This window comes from Sebastes fasciatus, chromosome 7 (genome assembly GCF_043250625.1).
Source record: "Sebastes fasciatus isolate fSebFas1 chromosome 7, fSebFas1.pri, whole genome shotgun sequence".
Taxonomy (NCBI): Eukaryota; Metazoa; Chordata; class Actinopteri; order Perciformes; family Sebastidae; genus Sebastes; species Sebastes fasciatus.
The window spans coordinates 30018132-30038465 of NC_133801.1; positions in this window are offsets into that span (position 1 = coordinate 30018132).

The window sequence follows — 20334 nt, forward strand, 5'->3', positions numbered from 1 at the left end:
ACTACCAAATCACAAAGTCTATTTTAATAAATCTTCGACCGCTAAACATCAGCTACGGAAACATTAATCTCCATGTAGCCTGAAAGTCACACAAACCAAACTAATCAAACCAAAAGGTCGACTAAATATTATTATGCAAATCAGTCGAGTAAATAACTGACCATTTTATTACCCGACCCTGTTCAGTGAGAGGAAAGAGCTTATAAGGGGAAGACTGTTGGTTGATTTTGGAGACTCTCACCACAAATATATTATTTTTGACCTTTTGTTGACTTATTAACAAAATAGAAAGCTGCTCAACAGAAGGTGCTGATTTTCAAAATTGCACTCGATTGTCAAGGTGACATGCTTAAGCTTTGATAAAATGACACATATGGCTTGCAAAGAAGAGGACACAATTGCAGACACTGAAGCAGAGCAGTTCATATTAGAGTTGCTTTGTGGAAATCTGTGGTAAATGAACAGGCTTACAGTTGGCAACAGGCAGTAGGTCAAACATACAGGCATAAGGCAACAAGCAGGCTTACAGAATGGAGACCCAGGGCTGGTTTAGGACATAGGCCATATAGGCGTTCGCCTAGGGCGCCACCATGTAAGGGTCACTTGTCGCCCTCTAAAAAATAATAATAATAAAAAAAAATGTTGGTGGGCACCCTTCCTCATTTTCTGCATTGGGGTAACAAATAAATAAATAAATAAATAAATAAATACACTTTTCATCCCTGTAACTCTCGCGGTGGCGGCAGGGGTGGAGTGGGGCTTCAAATCCGAATTTCGCCTCGGGCACCAAAAGGGCTAGAGCTAGCCCTGCAGGGAGCAAAAACAGGAAGGAATGGTTTGCCACATATTGTGGGGCTTATGGGTAATGAGGGACTTAGAGTACAGTCTGGTGACTGGCTAAGGGAAACAGGTGTGGAAGGACAAGGTTGGTAAAGGTCATATGAACAATCAACAAGAGGGAGACGGGCCAAATGTCATCAGCCTGTTCTCACTATCAAGTTGTCAAATACAGCAGCTTGGTCAGTGACTCTACACGTCAAACTAGGACCTCTACGTGGCCGTAGTTATGGCGAGAGTAAAGGAAGAAGTCAGGTGATGTTGTATCAAGAGTGATAATGTCCATCACAAACAAAAAGTCAGTGCTGAATTATTTTAAGTTATATATGTTACTTACGTTAATTACCTAACATTACATAACTTAACTTATGTCGCGTACCTAGCCTACTTAAATAGGACCTATTATGCTTTAAGGCTTTTTCACTTTCCTTTAGTGTGTTATATAGTTTTTTGTGCATGTAAAAGTTCTGCAAAGTTACAAAGTCCACACCAAAAGGAGTTACTCTCCACCACAGAAACACTGCTCCTGAACTGCCTGAAACGCCTTGCTTCAAGTCCCGCCTTTTTTACGTAATGTTTGCATAATACCTGCCTAGCGGCTAGTTTGGCACGCCCTCAAACAAAGCCAGTTGGAGCCGAGCTGCTGTGGAGTCCAAAGAGTTTGGTACAATTAACCAATCACAACAGTGGCCCAGCTGACCAATCAGAACAGACATAATTATTTTGACCCAAACCATGATCTTTTCCTAAACCTAACCAAGTACCCATAGTTTGAAGCATAGGGCCACTGAGCAAGCTGCCGTATTTTACGAGTTGGGAGTGAGAACGTGTTGGTGTTATCATCAGTGTGGTGATTTTTGGTTGATGGTTAAATGTTAACATTTAAAGTAAATTTAAAGCTGCACTTATCAATATTTTTATAGTGTCAGTTTTGGTCACAGATGGCTTGACAATATATGCTCGTTACATGCATAGTGTACAAAATAAATGTCCGTCTTCACAGGAAGTTAGGTTATAGTCAACAAAACGACTTATGCCGACCTTACACCAATCAACTTTTCGAGCGATTTGCTGTCGCTAACATATTTCCAATGTCGGGATAAAATCTTGGGAGTTTTACTAGAGTTGCGGTGCAACAAATTTGATCAGTGCCGCCTAGTTTGACCGTTTGATCGTAGTTCGCAAGTGATTGACAGCTGCCTCCGTTGAATGAACATCCAATAGGAATGCTCTCTCTCTGAAATGACCTGTGATTGGCAAAAGTGGCCATGAAGAGGTGCAGAAGTCTAGTTTTCTCTCAGAACACTTGAATTACAATATGCTGAAAGGTTATTATGGATTTTTTTCCCAGTGATGCCAAAAACATTCTGCCTACTGAAGCTTTAAGGCTGTAACCGTTTACACTACCTCGGTATATGCTATTATACACATTTATAATCATAGTGAAGTTCACTGAAATCACTGATTACTTCATGATAATTGCTGGCTGTTCGCCCACCTTCTCATTTACCTCGACCGTAAATGACTTTGTAGCTTACTGAGTGTTTCATTCCTTCCTCTTATGGATTGTGATTTCCTCAGCTAATTTACCTTTAGCTTGGGGCAGTTTTATTCCACTTTCCCAAGCAGTTCACGGGCTCATTTATGCTAACAGGTAACAACAGTGAGGGAAACGAGGCGAACCAGGCACACTGGCCTATAATCCGGCTCAGTGAAGCAGTGGATTTGGGTTCAGCTGTCAGCCCGCACAGAAGCAGGACACTTGGCAAAATTATGCTACAACACTCGCGGCCTACAGACCCAGAATTATAACGAGTGTCCCAGCAGACCGGGGAGGAGGAAGAGAGCCCTGTGCAGCCGGGGGATGTTGATGATGAGCAGATGAGCTGGGATCAATGTCGGAGTTTGACGAAGAGAAGGAGAGGGAGTGTATGGATGAGCGGCGTTCCGGTCCCTCGGCTCTTTGATTCATCCTGATTTTTATTAGGGTGTTATTTACACACCTGCTGCCACGGGGACAAGCAAGGAAACTCATCTTTTTTTCTGGCTCACACATATACAAACAACAACACTGCATGCAAGCAAACACAGACACATCTGCGCTAACTTCCCCAAAACACTTCCTCTTGACAATAATGGAAGAGTCAATATGAGCTGCAGAATACGAGTCTATTTTTTGAGTTTCTAAAAATATCCTTTTTGTCCTGGTTCACTTGATTCATCAAGGTCCCCGATGAGGCCAGCATCTCACAAAGGAAGTTAAGTCAGAGACAGAGATGATGATACTTAAATTATATTCAGTGGAAAGTGCGCCGGTTTCACAAGAACATATGAGCCGGTATGACCGGTGATATATACTCCACCTTCCTCGGGGATGGGTGTAATAGAATTACAGAGGTAGCCTCCAGGTAGCTCCGGGGTTTAGCCGAGCTGAAGATGGATAGAGGTGGCTCGCCTGAAAGGTGCAACAACTTAGATAAGGGGAGAAGGGAGGAGGACGAGGGGATGTTGTTTGCTGCTGTCTGCTCAGCACCTGAGTCTGACCCCACCCCACATATCCACCCCCCTCCATCTTCCACTCAGACAGACTAATGGGCAACTGGGAGCATCATTTATATTCCTCACCCCTCTCTCTCCCCCCCACCGGCACCCTACCTCAGCTGTCTCATTCTACCCCCCGGAGGGGTTACATAGATGTGTGTGTGTGTGTGTGTGTGTGTGTGTGTGTGTGTTTTTGTACTTCCAATGAGAGACACGTTTTAGGTGAGCTCTTGCTTTAAGGTAAAAGTTTCAATATGTAGCATCTTTTAATGCCAATATATCATTATAATGCATATTTGATATAATTAGTATAATTACCATAATATTTATTTTATATTCCACTGGTAGCTTCTGCCTCATGCCAGTGGCATTAGCACTGATGTTGATACAATTTACAGCCATATTTCCCATTAACCCGCAACCTTCCTGTTGAACCTTGGTGTTTTATCTCACAACAGGCTCCGCCCTCTACTGGACTCCATAGGTAATACTCTCCTCCAATCACACGCACGCGCTTGCCCACTGAGATTTGCATAAGGACGAGCCTATCTAATTCACCACATAGAGCTGCGTCCAGCACTGCCTGGCATCCTTACCTCTTCAGCGATTGCCGATTGCCCGCTGACTGGTGGAAAGGGCGGGCTGTGTGTGTCAGTTGTGTTGCACCTGACCCCCTTTGGGCCCCCTTTGATGACCCGGGGGAATGTGGTGTGCAGGGTGTCTACTGTTTGTTTTTGACCCCTACAGGCATATGGCTTCACCCAGATCAATGGTGTTACATCTGAGGTGGTTAGGGATATTGTAATCCTTAGCTGTATAAGCACAGGCGGAGCACTCTACCTAGGAGGCCCTGCAGCTCCGGCGCCACTCGCTGAAGAGGGTGTGGGATGCCAGGCAGCGCTGGGCGCCGCCGTATATATTGCGGTAATGCATGGATTCGGTAGGCACCTCCTGATTGGCCGGTTACATTTAGGCAAACCTCAGTGATCGAACGCGTGCGGAGAAGAGTGTTACCCATAGAGTCCAGTAGAGGGCTCCGGGTCAGGTGAGAGCAGAATTAATACAAAGACAGGTGAAACTGATCGGGGCGGGGCGACAATCAAAAAAGCGGGAAACAAACAAAGGCAGGAAGTAAAGCCAGACAAAAACACAAGAGGGGACGACAAACTAACAAAATCCCAGGACCATGACAATGGCAGGTTTAAATATCTGATATATATACTCTATATATAAACTATATATAAACTTTTTATTGCATGAAATGTATTTATGGTGTTGTTAAGTGATTTCAGCCTGAAATTACTGTGTTGCCCTCTGTTTATATCGGCCCATTTTACCTGAAGATTATGTCATAGCTCAAGAGGGAACTTGCTGATTCTCTAACTCTCATAATTTAAAAACAAATTATACTTTTTCACATTTTTTTAACAAATAAATATCTAAGAGACCCATGCCAATTTATAAAAATGTCATTAGATCTCATGCATAGCTTATTTTTTGAGAGTCTTATTAATCATTATATTTATATATAAACCACATTGTTGCTGCTTTTAGAATGAGATGTAGCACAATCTGCCCAAGAAAATCATATATCTTAGATTTAGATGTATTAAAGTTTTAATGGCAAAGTTAAAGTTCAGTTTTATTTGAAAGGACGTAGAACTAATGACGATCATGCCTTGGCTGTATAGCTGGAATTGGGGGCCAGAGTGCCGTGAATTTTAGTGGCCAGAATGTCAACGTTTCACACAACCTATCCCATAATCTGATAGGAATATTACCACAAGCTCGGTTGAGCACATTTATTCTCCCATGGGGATTTTAATGAGCAGGAAAGAAATTCTAAAGTTTCCATGTGGCAATATTCATATATGCAAAGTGTAATGTGACTGTAAATATCTGTATGTGTTGGTGTGAGCAGCCAGGTCTCCTTCAGTTCACTGAACTCAAAATGAAGTTTGAAAGAATTTGTCATTTTGTAATAGAGAGAATAGCAGAGAATTCAGTACAAGTAATCTTAGTTGTTCAATTATAGATTAAAATAAGCTTTTTGTGGTGTAAGTTTTGCACGTTTTTGAAATACAGATTCACTTTCTGATTTAATTAAACTGAAAGTGAATTGAGCCTCATCTGAATATCCATGTGTACGTCCGTGTCTGTGTGCCAGTATATCGAGCCAGACGTCTGAGATGTCTCTGTGACTGACTAAAATTGAAATGAACCATAATGAAGATGGACAAGAACTTGGCTCTCATTCCTTCCTCCTCCTCCTCCTCCTCAGCTTTCTTCTTCCTATCGTTTTTTTTCTCGTGCAAATTCTTTTCTTCCTCCTCCTGTCATCTGAATCCAGGCCCTAGCTGGTGACAACGGGGGTCAATTCTATTTTCCCGTCAAACACAGGAAACCAGATTTCTGGGGGATGACAGTGTCTTTGACTCATTTAATTAAGCAGGTGTCTCACAACGGACATAAACTATGGTATATCATTAACCCCTTAACACTCTGGCGCTGGACGGGCCCGGGCCACTATTCTGTCTTTCAGAGGTTGTTGCGGACTGAGATCTATAAACTGGTATTATATGAAACTAGAAAGCCGAACAAAGCCATTGGTTCCAACCATGTGATGCTAGGAAATGCTACGAATTTTGGTGAGGAAAAACTGGCATGGCCATTTTCAAAGGGGTCCCTTGTCCTCTGACCTCAAGATATGTGAATGAAAATGGGTTCTATTGGTACCAACAAGTCTCCCCTTTACAGACATGCCCACTTTATGATAATCACATGCAGTTTTTTGAATGCAGTTCTGTATTAATATAAAAAAAATAGTTTCACTTATTCTAAAATGGTGTGTTTGAATATTTCTACATACTGGGGTCCCTAAACAGTCTTGGAATTACATAAATTGGGTGTCACTGTAAAGCTGAGACTCTTGTGGATCCAATGAGCCCAATTGTATTCATGTGTGATGATGTTAGTCCCCATAGTAGACATTTCATTGCACTGACACCATTTTTTAAAACCTCACTGTATAAAATGACCTGTTGTGACCTCTAGGATAATCACAGCCTCATGAAACTTTACATCCAGAGGATGGATTGTTTTTCGTAGATAGATAATAAGGGGGTTTCTGAGCAGTTTCCAGAGTGCTCGCCATCCAATCACTGAAAAATGCAATTCTGCAGAAATCTCCAAATGTCAAACGTTTTTGATACCAAATCACAGCATGGCTTTTGCTATGGTGCTCCTCAAGGTCTTGGTGTTTTAATGTGGTATATTGGAGGGATTATTGATCATTTTTATCAATACTCAAAATTATTAAATTTAGCACCAAATCTGTGTAACAAATCCAAAAATGTATGCAACAATTCATGAGACATATTAGAGCATTGGGATGGCCATCACAAATTTATATCATCATGTTCTACACTCTAATACACTTTCACAATTTATTTTAATTGATTAATTCATTTATTCATTAATTTTTATGTCTTATTAATGACTAGAACAACTTGACACACAGTGCTGAGCTGCATCTCAAATTAATCTTCAGGTTCCCAGCTTTCAGATGATGTTCACCACTTCTCTGTGACATCTACTGTTGACTTTTTATCGCCCTCTGAACATCCCCTGTCCCCCCACCACTACCCCTCTAAAAAAAAAAGAGGGCAGAAGGCATAAACGTCTGTGGGGTTTTTACCCCAGAGAAACCCCAAAATCCTTGAACCGCAGTTTAAGAACTGCTGCCATAAACAACCTGCAAAACAAGAACCTCAAATAACACGCCGGCACGTCTCCCATGAGTCACAGCTGCAATGTTCAATAATTGCTTAATTAACCGTTTTTCTGAGAGACTCTTCTGAACACTTCTGAACGTCGTGGACTGCTATGTAAATGTGTAAAAAAAGCAGCAACACACACAGCTGTACATTCTCTTCCTGCACGTACACACACACACACACACATATGCTCACACAGGCACGAACACGCAATTAAACTTTCACAATAACGAAGGACTGATGAAAAGCGCAACAAACTACTGCAAAAGAATGTCTCTGCGGAGCCTTGGAGTGCTTTCTGTTATGCTCACGGACCAAGGCCTTTATATAAAACTAATAATAATGTCCCTTCGTTTCCCCTTCCCCAGTCCCTCTTCTCCGTCTTTTTTAGTTCGTTAGTCTCAAGTGTCAGAAACCCCATTACAGTAATTAAGTCAGCGGACCCTCAAAGAGCTCTCCTTCAAACATCCGGGGAGGGAGAGAGGCATGGAGGGGGAGAGATATGGCTGGAAGGAAAGAGATGGATGGAAAGAGGCTTCAGAGAGAGATGATGGGGAAACGGAGAGATGAAGCGGCGGTTGAGTGTGTGAAGGAGGAGGCAGAACAAATATGCATCACAACACGCTGTGAAGAAACAACACAGGAAGCAACTTCAAGATGTGCATGTAGCCTTTTTACTTCAGTAGATCGGCAGCACATTAACTCTGAGATGTTGCTGTAATTACGATGAACAAATGAGACCATTTTCCACATGATTGGCAGCCGCCACCAGCCTCTTTTACAATGAACACCGCTGACTGCTCGATGCCTTTATGGCGTAAAACAGGCGCCATTCTTCATTCCTCTGTGGTGTCCTCCTCTTCATTTCTGAAGTAATAGAAGCTTCCCATCATGGTCTTATATAAATGTATCAAAATGAATTTGATAATGATATTTTAATGTTTTAAAAAGCATCACATTGTCATGTGAAGTGAAAACTTTTCAAGGACACCAGAAAGATGGAGCTTCTTTGAATAAAAGAGCGAAAGTAGCTTAAAGGGCAACAAATAGGATGTGGAGGAGGACCTATAACCAACAGGAATAACATTCCATTCAGTGAAAGAAAAACTGAGTGGACCTTGGGTGAAGTTTTTTTCTTTAGTCAAACTTTCCACGTCTTTCATACTAGTACTCTGCTTTGTGTAGCTTCTCTGCAAAAACAGCTGTTGTCCAAAAGAGATATTATTCGTGCAACAACAGGCGCACACAGAGCTTCAACAGTTTGATATTTTCCTGACCTTGAAATTCACTCTGCGAGGCTGGTTGGAGGAGGAGTAACCTTGTACTCTGAGTCCGATGCATTCTATTATTCTCTTTGTGTGAAAATTCGCAATACAAGATAAAGCTGAATTAATTACGTGGGTGCATTGGATAGCGCTAGTCCCAAACGGGGTTAATGAATGAATGACATTTGTGACAGCTATCGTTTAGCTCCGTAGAGCACAATCACTACTGTCTGATCTTTCCTACATCATTTGTTTTTCAACCATCCCCGATTCCAAACTGTTCTGTCACAATCACCTGCCACAATATATCTTTAAATTCTGCTTCTCTGTATTCTTTTATTTCTTTATCGTACAGTGCTTTGTGCAGGGAGACGACGTGAATTGAGAATGAGTTTATCAGATGCCAGTTTTGGGATGTTTTGGAGTTGCACCATCCACCGGCACTGGTGGCTCTCAGCTCCCAGCATCGACACTGCACCGGGCTGCACTATGATTCGTTTATTTCTCTAACGCGACTTTTCTCTTCTTTTCTTTCGGGCTGAAAGTTGTGCGCTCCCCTTCGTTCGGACCCGTTACAGGCATGCAAACCTCCAAAACGGCATCAGCTGCTTTCCGTTAATTTATCTCCAGCAGGAGGAGACAGTAAAGAAGAGAGCGAGTGAGAGAGACAGTCAGTGTGTTATGTTGATTCTGCTGGTGGGATTTCATGTAATCCACTGCGTTGATTGCACCCGTTCACCGGGCACACAAATGCTATTGTGAAACTAAACACACTAAAGTAAGGTGGAGGAAACTGAAAAATAAAATGAAAGTTTTGAGAGTTGGGCTAGCTAACTACACCTAACTAGCTAACTAACTAGAAAGAAAAACATACAGACAGATAAACAGATTTGTAAGTTTGCCGCTGCTCAGACTGAAACGAGCATGATTGCACCTGCGCAAGCTTGGAGGACTTGCAGCTTCTATTATAGTCACACGTCGTATTCCCATTTCAGCAACAACCTTTTTTTAAGGTTGAGCACAAAATTAAGTTATTTGTCAAAAGAAATTGGCAAACAGTGTGCCTAATCAACTTAGTCAGGAAATGACTAAAACAAAAACAAAAAAAACCCTGGAGGGGGGTTTTAAACGGCTGCCAAAGAGCCAGTCCGGATGAGTCCTGCAGCTATTGCCTGGTGCTGTTTGTACGGAGCTGGGATGGACTCTGCAGGGTTCAGATTGCCACACACCTGATGGCTGCATGGACTCAAACATGTTACTTCACATCACCATTGAGACCAGCAACAGAAAACAATTTATCAAGATGTGGAACCACTCTGGCAGGTTGATGTCCTTCGCAGTCCCGTAGGTTTTACTGGGCAAAAAAGATGATTGGGCATACATTCAATTTGGCTTTTATAATCAGTCACAGGTGAGGTTACTGGGTTCTGGAGAGAGGACAGGTCGAAGTAACAAATAACCGTCCCAAGGAAGGATAAAGTAAAAGTGAAAGCTAATGAATTAATTTAGGTTCAACACTGTTGACTAGGTGTGACTAGGTGTACCTATGTCAGTGTTGGAAGTGTCCTCTCTGTCAGCCTAACGGAGATAATGAAGGCAACAAACAAAAGAAAAGTGGCATCGCTGTGAAAAGGCACAGACAGGTATGGAAGCCGGCAATCTGAATTCTGAGAGAAAGCCGCGTGAACATGAGGTAGGGTGGAAAAAAGGACAGGTGTCAGGGCCCCATGATAAAAGGCTGGCAATAGAGGAGTTATGGACACTGAGGGGTGGGAGGGTGGAGGGAGGAGAGGGTTGGAGCTGTCCTCCTACATTGATATTCTGAGCTCATAGTTTGCTAAAAACCCCTCCTCCTTCTCCTCCTCTTCCTCTTTTTTCTTCCGAGGGTGATGTCATCTCTATATGGATCCTTTGGTCGGATGCCACCGGCGCTTACATCTCTGTCACTGTCACCATTTGCGCACACACACATCCACTTAGCCCCGCAGCGACCTACAACTTAATGCACATTTGCTGCAAAGGACACAAATATATCTGTATCATTAGATGGGTGGAGTCAGCAGAGAGCAGGCCAGAGTGGAGTGGTCATCCAGCTGCAGATAGTCCATGGTCTGAGATCCGCTGAAGCTAAAAGAGCTTTATGGCTTGTTTGGGTTGGCTAACTATGCCACTTAAGACCATGGTGGAGGGGTGCGCTCCATTTTAATATATCAGAGTGGTTCCATGTGAGGGAGGGTGGAGCCGTAAATCATTTCAAATCATTATGAATTCATGGTTGGGAGTACAGGCTGCTGTGTGTGTGTGTGTGTGTGTGTGTGTGTGTGTGTGTGTGTGTGTGTGTGTGTTTGTTGTTTTGTTTTCAATCAAAAAAGGGGAAGGTGGCCAAAGGCAACTGCCATTGAGATTTCATTTTAATTACCGAGCAGACCACCAATAGAGGTGCCAGTTAACCAACGCTGAAAAGGGTTATTATTAATAACACTAGCTTCAAGCTGTGAGGCACAGTCAACCAACGAGACAGGTTGGGGCTTACTTGGGACAGTTATACACATCAACTGGAGAAAATATCCACCAGATTTAATGCAGGCCTCATAAAGAGAGCTGCAGGGATGATGGATGTTTGTAGGCCAACCTCGCATCACCCTGGGGTTCCCTCGACAACAAGCCGATGGGATTTTTCCATTGGGTTTTGGATTATTGCAGAAAATAAGCTCTGTGGCAAGTTTATGATGTACATGTTACAACTTTCTATGATTTTTGGCTGGACCGCAGAGGGCCAGCCTTACAAATGCGAAAGTCTGTCACCGAGTGACTGGCTGAGTGATGAAGTTACACGATTGGTCGGCCAACTGTTGGAGTTTACTTATCGGCCATTGCCCTTTCAAAATGAAAGGGCAGGGAACAGTCCTTTTCAGAAGTAGATTTTGGTGGATTGTTTAGACGGAATAACAGGAAGTTTACGAGCAGGCCGCCATGTTGTTTCCTGTTTGAAACGGCAAGCAGAAAACTAGAGACCAATCAGGTTCATTCCACGATCGTTACGTCACCACTTTAACGGCCAGTTGAGCGGAGCAGCGCATCCCCTAGTGTCTTCGCCAGACACGGTGGACACGTACCGCTGGATTTAACATTATAGACATGACCACTGACTATTTGTGTAACAATTTAGCCACTAATTCACAAACTGACCAAACACGGTCCTGCCATAAAAAGGGTTTTGAGTCTTCTTGAAGCGTAAATGCGATCGGCAGAATTGAATTAATGTCCCCGACAACCTCTGTAGTCTCGTTTAGCCACTTGTGAGCAACCGCCTTTTTTAAGACACGTAAAAGCTTGTGGGGTATTTACTGATGTATTCTAAATCATAGAACAAAACTTTAAAATCTCTTCAGCTTGTGTTAACCACAATCCTTATTTCAGGCATTTTAACAAAAAACTAGGGCCGTCAATCGATTAAAAATATTTAATCACAATTAATCACATGATTGTCCATAGTTAATGGTGATTCATCGCACATCTTTTATCATGATTGGTCAAGTATTTAATACTCTAAACATGGGAGTGGGCAAATATGCTGCTTTATGCAAACTTATGTACAGTATATATTTATTCCTGGAAATCAATTAACAACACAAAAGAGTGACAAATATTGATCCAGAAACCCTCACAGGTACTGCATTTAGCATAATAAATATGCTCAAATCATAACATGGTAAACTCAAATGCAACAGACAACAACAGCTGTCAGTGTGTCAGTGTGCTGACTTGACTATGACTTGCCCCAAACTGCATGTGATTATCATAAAGTGGGCATGTCTGTAAAGGGGAGACTTGTGGGTACCAATAGAACCCATTTTCATTCACATATCTTGAGGTCAGAGGTCAAGGGACCCCTTTGAAAATGGCCATGACAGTGTTTTCTTCCAAAATTTAGCATCAGTTTGGAGTGTTATTTAGCCTCTTTTGCGACAAGTTAGTATGACATGGTTGGTACCAATTGATTCATTAGGTTTTCTAGGTTGATATGATACCAGTATCTTCACTCTAGCTTTAAAAGTGAGCCCGGTACACCCTCCAAAAGTCGATTGTGTTAATGTATTAAAGAAATTAATGGCGTCAAGACGAATTTGCGTTAACGCATTATTATCACGTTAACTTTGACAGCCCTACTAAAAACCCACTGACTTTGAGAAGAAGGAACCGGAAGTACCAAAATGTTAACTCATTTCCAGCTTTTAGGAATCATTCCTGCTTCCCTCTATTGCATTACCAATAGTCAGATGTGGATTCTGGGAGTGTGTGTTGGGGGATATGAGTGGATAAAGGGGGGGGGAGGGGTAGGGAAGACTAAGTGAGAGGGAGGAAACAGACGCAGTGCTCTACTACACTATTGGCTGTCGATTGATCACGGAGGTCATCTGAAAGTCAATCTCTCTCTCTCCGTCTCACTCTGCCACCCAAGTGTTACCCACCCCCACCCCTCCCCTCCCCGCCCTCCCCTTTCCTCTGTCCGGAATTACAACACAAGGCAATTAAAGCCAGCGACTCGCTGTTCCGGGCTCGTAATTTTTAACTCGCCGTAATTAAAAGTGTTGCAGCGACAGCAGCGGGAGGGAGGTGCAGTAAGGATGGGTAGGTGTTGGGTGACGAGGTGCGGGATGATTGATTGACGTAGGGGGCGAAGGTGGGGTGGGGTAACGGGGTGGAGGGGATGTGTGGCGAAAAGCAGGTGAAGGGCAGAAGTCAGAGCCTTGAGTATGATTGGAAAGAGGAATTTGGAGGACGAATAAAAATGGAGCAACGGGAGGGTAAAGGAAAGAAATTGTGTGTGTGTGTGTGTGTGTGTGTGTGTGTGTGTGTGTGTGTGTGAGAGAGAACAAGTGGGTGTCTAACATGTCAACAGGGTCCTCAGGGAGCTACTAACGAGATGACCGGGGTGAACTAATTGTGTCTGTTGTGTTCTCTTGTACAATCAATCAATTACCACAGACAGTGTACTGCAGGGCAAGAGGAGCCTGTGTGTGTGTGTGTGTGTGTGTGTGTATGTGATGGATTTCCTCATAAGCCACCAATTCATGACAATGTACGATGGTAGTACAGTATATGTTATACAGTGTGTGTACTGTATGTGTGCTTATTTATCACCGTCATCAATGTACTGTAGCCTACAACCGTGAATCCCAACCAGTGGTACTTACACTCGAGGGGTACTTCTGCCAGGGAGTATGTGGAGAGATTGTGGAGCAAAAAATATATATAGTGTATATATAATAAAGAAATACAATAAAAAAAAAACAGCCTGAACACGTTGAGACTGAGAGTGTGAAAACTAGTATTACCCCTTTCACACCGAGGACTCAACCAGGATTGAACCAGCGTTGATTGTGTGTTTGAAAGGGTTAACCCGCGTTGACCGACTCAGCTTCGCGACACAGGTCGAGAGGTGGGTCAGACCGGGGTCGATTACGATGTGAACGGCACGCACCAGGGTCACAACCTGGGCGGGACAAATTGATTTGGTTGCATATGGGGAGCGCATAGTCCTGATGCAGTTGTCACAGGTCGCTCAAACAAACGGTGCGACGGCAGCAGGAATGTTTCCAGAAACAACGGACGATTTGAAAAACACGGATATGTGGCGAGACTTTGAGGTGTGGGAGCTCCAGGCCGTCCGCGGCGATGAAGAAATGAAGCGGCAGGTGACGGGACGGTGAGAGACAACGTAGTGTATACGAAGGCCGATGAAGAGGTATCCATCGTAACATTACACAGAAACGCACCATGCAAGCCGACCACCTCACGGTACCGCCATCTGTGAGTACATATGCTGATAAAGCACGTTTTCACATTTTCTATTTGTATTTGTCCCGCATTTTCATTGGCTCTAGTTTTCAAAAGCCAATCCACTGCAGGACAGACGCTTTTCTAAAATCTGGCTTTTATCCAATGGCTGTGAAGGAAGGCTGTCATCACGGCACTATGTTTGCTGTCAATCAAACTGCGCACACGTGGGTCAAGTGCAGGTTAACCTGTCGCCATCTTTGCTACGCTTCGCCCAACGGGGAAAATTGTGTGTCACCACAAGTCACAAGCTATGCACATTTAGGCAGAATATGCTATAAACTACCAAAAAGAAAAGGAAATGCAGCTACAACGAAGACTGGGAAACAACTTCTAAGTGGGTGAAGCCGGTGGAAAGCGATGCCCTGTACATGTGAGTCTCACAAGAAACGTGCGCCTCAAAAAGAGATCTATGGATGCATTTGGGAAAAACATAGAAATGTTACAAGGTAAAGGGCAGAATAGAAATGTATTTTTTAAAGTTAGATCGAAATTCTAACAAAATTGTAGACTACCTTTCAGCACTGGTAACGTGTCCCACATTGTCCCAGACAAACATACTCTTTGTCCCACATTTCGTTCGTCGGGATCTGGTCACCCTAAACCAGACCAACCTAAACACTGACAGCTCAATTGTATGAAAGAAAAATATTTTATCAAAATCATATTTTATATTCAATTCAACAATTCAAATGAACACATCTGGAACATGAGGGGTGGCGTCGCTGAAGGGGCACTTGAGTTCAGCTGACGGGGCTGTGGGTCTACTTCAGATAAAACAGGGTTGGGGACCACAGATGCACAGTATATGTATGAATGAATGATGACATTCAATGGAGGCCACATAAAAGTACAACTATACATTACTTTCATTATAGGCGTGTAGGAGTGTATGGCCTTAATATCTCATTTTAATGTCCTTGCAGGCTTTATGGCTATTTTTCAAGAGAGAATGAGACACGCGCACACACATACACACATACACACACACGCACACGCACACGCACACGCACACGCACACGCACACACAGAGAAGCAGACACAGTATAATACAGAAGCAAATCATGAGGGAGGAGTTAACAGTTACAGCCCCTCCTGTATTGTCCTCCCCTCGGCCTCCTCCATCCGTCCTCCTTCCTTTTCTTCCCCCCCTTCCGCCCCTTCGTCGCTATTCCAATTTTTTTATTATCGGACCCAATAAAGGAGCGTGAAATGAAAACATAATTGAGTTTTAATTTGTCTGTGGAGCTCCCGCACCCGCTGACAAAAGCCCCAACCAGATCGCTGCTCAGTGCCTCATTAAGGGACGAAGACAAGGAAGAGGTAAAAGTGCTGCCGGGAAGGGAGTTTCTCTCTCTAAGAAAACACATGCAAGGATATGTGTATGAATGAGTCATGTGGGTATTTATTTGTCTCCTCCTGCGTTGGTTTTGTTTGCTCAGGAGAATACACAGTGAGCCCAGCTGCAGGACTAGGTGTGCTTACAGCCTATAAACAAGTGTTCAAGTGGGAAAGCTCAAGTGGCCCTAAGTAGCTCCTTATCACCACGTTGAGTATGTGTCTGTGTGTGGATATTTGTGCGTGTGTGTGTGTTTTTCCTCTCTGGCTCGTGGCTGTGTAAGCCTTGAGCTTCTTAAAGAGCCCGGTGGGACAAGTAGAGGAACCAGAGCGAGGGTTTAACCTCTTCTGCTCCCCCCCGACACCACATCCCCTCTGTACTACAGTCACACATAGCTAAGTAGGAAGAAAGTGGCCATAACGGCATGGCATAAAGTTGTGTTTATAATAAGTTCACATACAGTCAGTACACCTGTGTAAGAACCTTATCTAGATTTTTTTAATCTCTTATAAAAACTTTAAAGCTCAGCTAATTGATTTTTTTGGCCACCATGGGGCAGCGCTAGCGGGGTTGCATTCACACATCTTCGATTTGTTCAGCGATTCAAATACTCTAGGTCTGGTGATGTGCTCAGTGACGGCTGTTTCTCTTGGTTAGAGAGACAATTGACCAAGCTTTGTATGTGGGATTACGAATTGAAAAGTTGAATAATACCAATAATGTATAAAAGATGTGGAATATTTTAAGTTTTTTTGAAAAGCTGACGCTACACTGCATTATTGGCTTTAATCTGTATGAAGAAGGTGAAGTAGTACGAATAGTTGGAAAAGTGGAAATGGGTTTAATTTGTATGAATGTCATTGAAAGGTTGGATATTACCAATAGTATATTAAAGATGTGGAATATTTTAAGTTTTTTTGAAAAGCTAACACTACACTGCATTACTGGATTTAAAAGTATTTTAAGGTAAAGAGTTGAAAACGCACGAAAAAGCAACTGAAGCAGTATGAATAGTTGGAAAAATGGGAAAGGGATGACAGGACATTTTGCCTTGTGAGGACATTTAAGACTTGTGAGGACATTTCTGCCTTGTGAGGACATTTTGCATAGTGAGGATATTTCTGCTGCATTGTGAGGACAATTCTTAAATAGCCTTGCCAACCCTCCCGATTTTCCCTTGAGAATCACTTTCAATAAACGTGGTTTGAGTTTTAATGAAGTCTAATTATCAAGGTAGAGTAGTAGATCAAGATCATAGAGTGATATTTCAGGCCACTTGACAAATGTTAAGTCTAATGTCTACTTTTAGCTCTGTTTTTGGTCTCCACCAACTGCTGTCTAATGCTAAATGCTCCACTATGTTCACCAGCTAGTCTCTAACTGTGTCTGTTTGGTGCTTGGCAGGTAGTGTACAGTGGGTTTATCAGAGCTTTTTTTTTTACTGAGAACAGCTGCCTGCTGCTGGAAATGAGGTGAGAGAGCAGGCAGGTTTGCAGGCCCAAAAATAAAACTAAATGCTTAAAGCCTTAGGTCTAGAGCTTTTTAGCTGGATATCTGTGGGTTTGTAACTACGGGCGTGATATTATACAGTATACTGTATGTTAATATTAAAAACATTGATTGGTGCAACTTTAATATCTCTTCGCTCTGTATTTGTACACCATTAGAACCAATTTAATGTCCACTCTACCCAAATGTTATATCATTGGTAAGCTAATTTTCCAAAAAGTTGACAAAAGTAAAATCAAGTTTATCAGCTACTCCTATGCTGACTGACTGCTAGACTGATTGACAAGATTGCAAAGTGTCATGGCATTTTATTGCTGTTTCCCATCTAATATGACATTTATGCAAATGTATTTATTTATTTTTGTCTAGTCGTCACACATTATGGCACTTCTTTCACTCAGCCTTTTGATTTCTCATTATTTGTCTTTCTGGTGGATTAAAACAATGCTATGGTAAGTGGCAGCAATAAGTCTGCTTATTAAAAAAATAAAAATCTTTCCATCATTCAGTGCACCTCTGTGCATTTGACTTGTTATTAAACACAGGTGTAACTATAGTCACTATATAACTACTATACTATACTACATTCATTAAAAAGGAGTGCTTTCCATCTGGGTGTTCAAGTGTCAGGGCCCTTTTCTTGTACATGCTCACTGAAATGACCCAATGGAATGGAACCATCATTAATTGGGTATCTTCTCTTTCCGACATTGGCAAAAAAACTTAATTAAAGCTAGGGTTGGTAATGTTGATAAACAAAAAACAACAACAACAAAACAACTAGTAAGTAACTAGTAAGAGTATGCTACTTTTTAAAAATTATCCAACTGAAAAACCCAGCCCAGTGTTGCCAACTCTTTTTCAATTAAAGTAGCTAACAGCACTAGCTTTAAAGGTCCCTAAATCTAGCGAGAAAGTCGCCAAGTCGGCAATACTGACAGTCCGTTCCTTCAGGCCTCCCTCCAAAGCCACTCCCCCAAAATTATCATTATGAATGTAAACATATCACAATCAACGTAAAAAACTAACATGACTATAGAGTGCTGCAGTGATGACGTATTTTTGTTGGCCAACCAGGAAGTTAGCATCACCCTGGGTTCCCTTGAGAAAAAGTCAATGGAATTTTTCCATTGGGTTTTTGATTATTGCAGAAAAAAAGATTTGTTGCAAACACACGTTTATGATATTTACACATTTTGTTCAGCAAGATAATCTTCACAAATGAACACCACTTTTATGATTTTTGAAGCGTGAATGCAATCGCCCGAAGTAAAAAGCTAATGTTAGGCTATAACCGAACTACACCACGGTCTAGTCTATAAACGAACCACTACGGTCGCATGAGCGCGAGTATACGCAACGAGGCTGTAAAGGCGTACGAGTTGGCGTGACGACGTTAGTAGTCTCATTTAGCCACTTGTTAGCAACCACCTTTTTTAAGACACATAAAGGCTTCAAAATTCATGAGTGAAATCTCTTGCGCTTGCGTTAACCACAGGCCTTATTTCAGGCATCAAACTAAAAACTCATTGGCTTCCAGACGAGGGAACTGGAAGTCCTAAAATGCTAACTCATTGAACTCACAGTGAACTCAAACACATCATAATGAACCTAAACAACCAACATGGCTATTGTTAGTACTCACAGCTGTCAAGCTAGAAGTTTATGGAAGATTCCGGTGACGCACAATGAGTTCACGGGCAGAGTGCATGCAGGTTGGTAGGTAGACAAGCAGGTAAGCAGATACCAGACCTTTTTCTTCTTTTTGTCAGAGCATTTGATTCAATGATTGCTGTCAGCATGTACAGAGAATTTCAACAAATATAACGAAAAAAAAGCTTTTGAAGAAGATTACCAGCCCTAGCTTTAACAAGACTCATTTATTTGAAGCCTGCTACAACCAAACAAAACAACCCATTGCAGTTATGTCAGCTTTTTTTGTACTTAAAACATCAGTACAAACTCTATCTTGTAGTCGCACAAAAGCATCTCGTGCCCTCAGTGTTATAAATCACGGCTTCGATATGTAATTTTTGTTGTCATGACGGTAGCAGGGGGAGAATTGGGGGAGAGGGAGTGAAGCTGGTCAAACAACAAACAGTAAAAATGAGATAATGCGCTTGTAAAAACCCTAAAGACTCTTTATCTCAAAAAAACAGATTTACCACCCCCCCTTCCAAAAAAAGTACTTTCATTGGTTTAGCACAAGCACAACTATCCGTGAACGTTGCAGTGTCCATGGCAACCTACCTGGCTTTTGCTGCCACTCTTTGCTGAATGGGTTTCCTCCTGCCAGTGGCATGTGAGTCAGCCAGTCGATAGCAGTACATGGTGTAATGAACAGACTATATGAAACGAGGCCAGGGGCGACGCCACTCCAAAGATAAGAGCATGAAAGGAGAAAATGCTGACTGTGTTGAACAAAGATATAACTATTTAAACAGAAATAGCCCCAGAGCCCAGCTGTTGAGAAGGCAGCGACGAGAAAGAGAAGCAAATGATCCCAACTGGCTCCATTCAGCATCACTTTGATTTATTTCAGGGAAAAGGAAATGGGAGAATGTGTATACAAGTGGATTCACGTCTCTCTTAGTACAAGCCGTAAGTAAAACGAGACAGTTATTGCATGTGAAAATCATTCGTCCTCTTCAAACTCAATCATGACTTCTTGAAGTTACATTTATATTCAACTAAGTTGTATTTTGGGAGGAAATGGAATACCCGCTTGGATTATGTTTCCATATTTGTCCAGTCAAGGAAAAGCTACGTTCTTTCATGTACAGAGGTCATAGGGAGGCAGTCAGAATAAATGATTGGCATCCAAAATGCAGGACTTTGATAAAATACTAAAACAATTTGGTTAGGTGGTGGTTAAAGATTCTCACTCTTCCCACTCTGCTTTCTTACTTTTCCAGGGGATACTGGGCTGCGGGCGAAAAGTCTTTTTTTGCTTAGAAAAGTTCCGAACTAAGTGAAATGACCCAGAAGTATCTAAGTAGCAGCCATGATACGAGCTGGTGGAATTCTCTAAATGCTAAGAAAAGGTGATTCAAGGATTCCTTTATTATCTCCTTTAGCATAGGATACACTGGACCATCCTTTACCAAAGGAAAAGAGATAATGACATCCCATAAATTCCTTGCGGCCACAACATTTAAAGCGAGGCACCATTCGGCCGTTCATGAAAACAAACTATACGTCTTTCTTGCATAATATTTTCATGCAG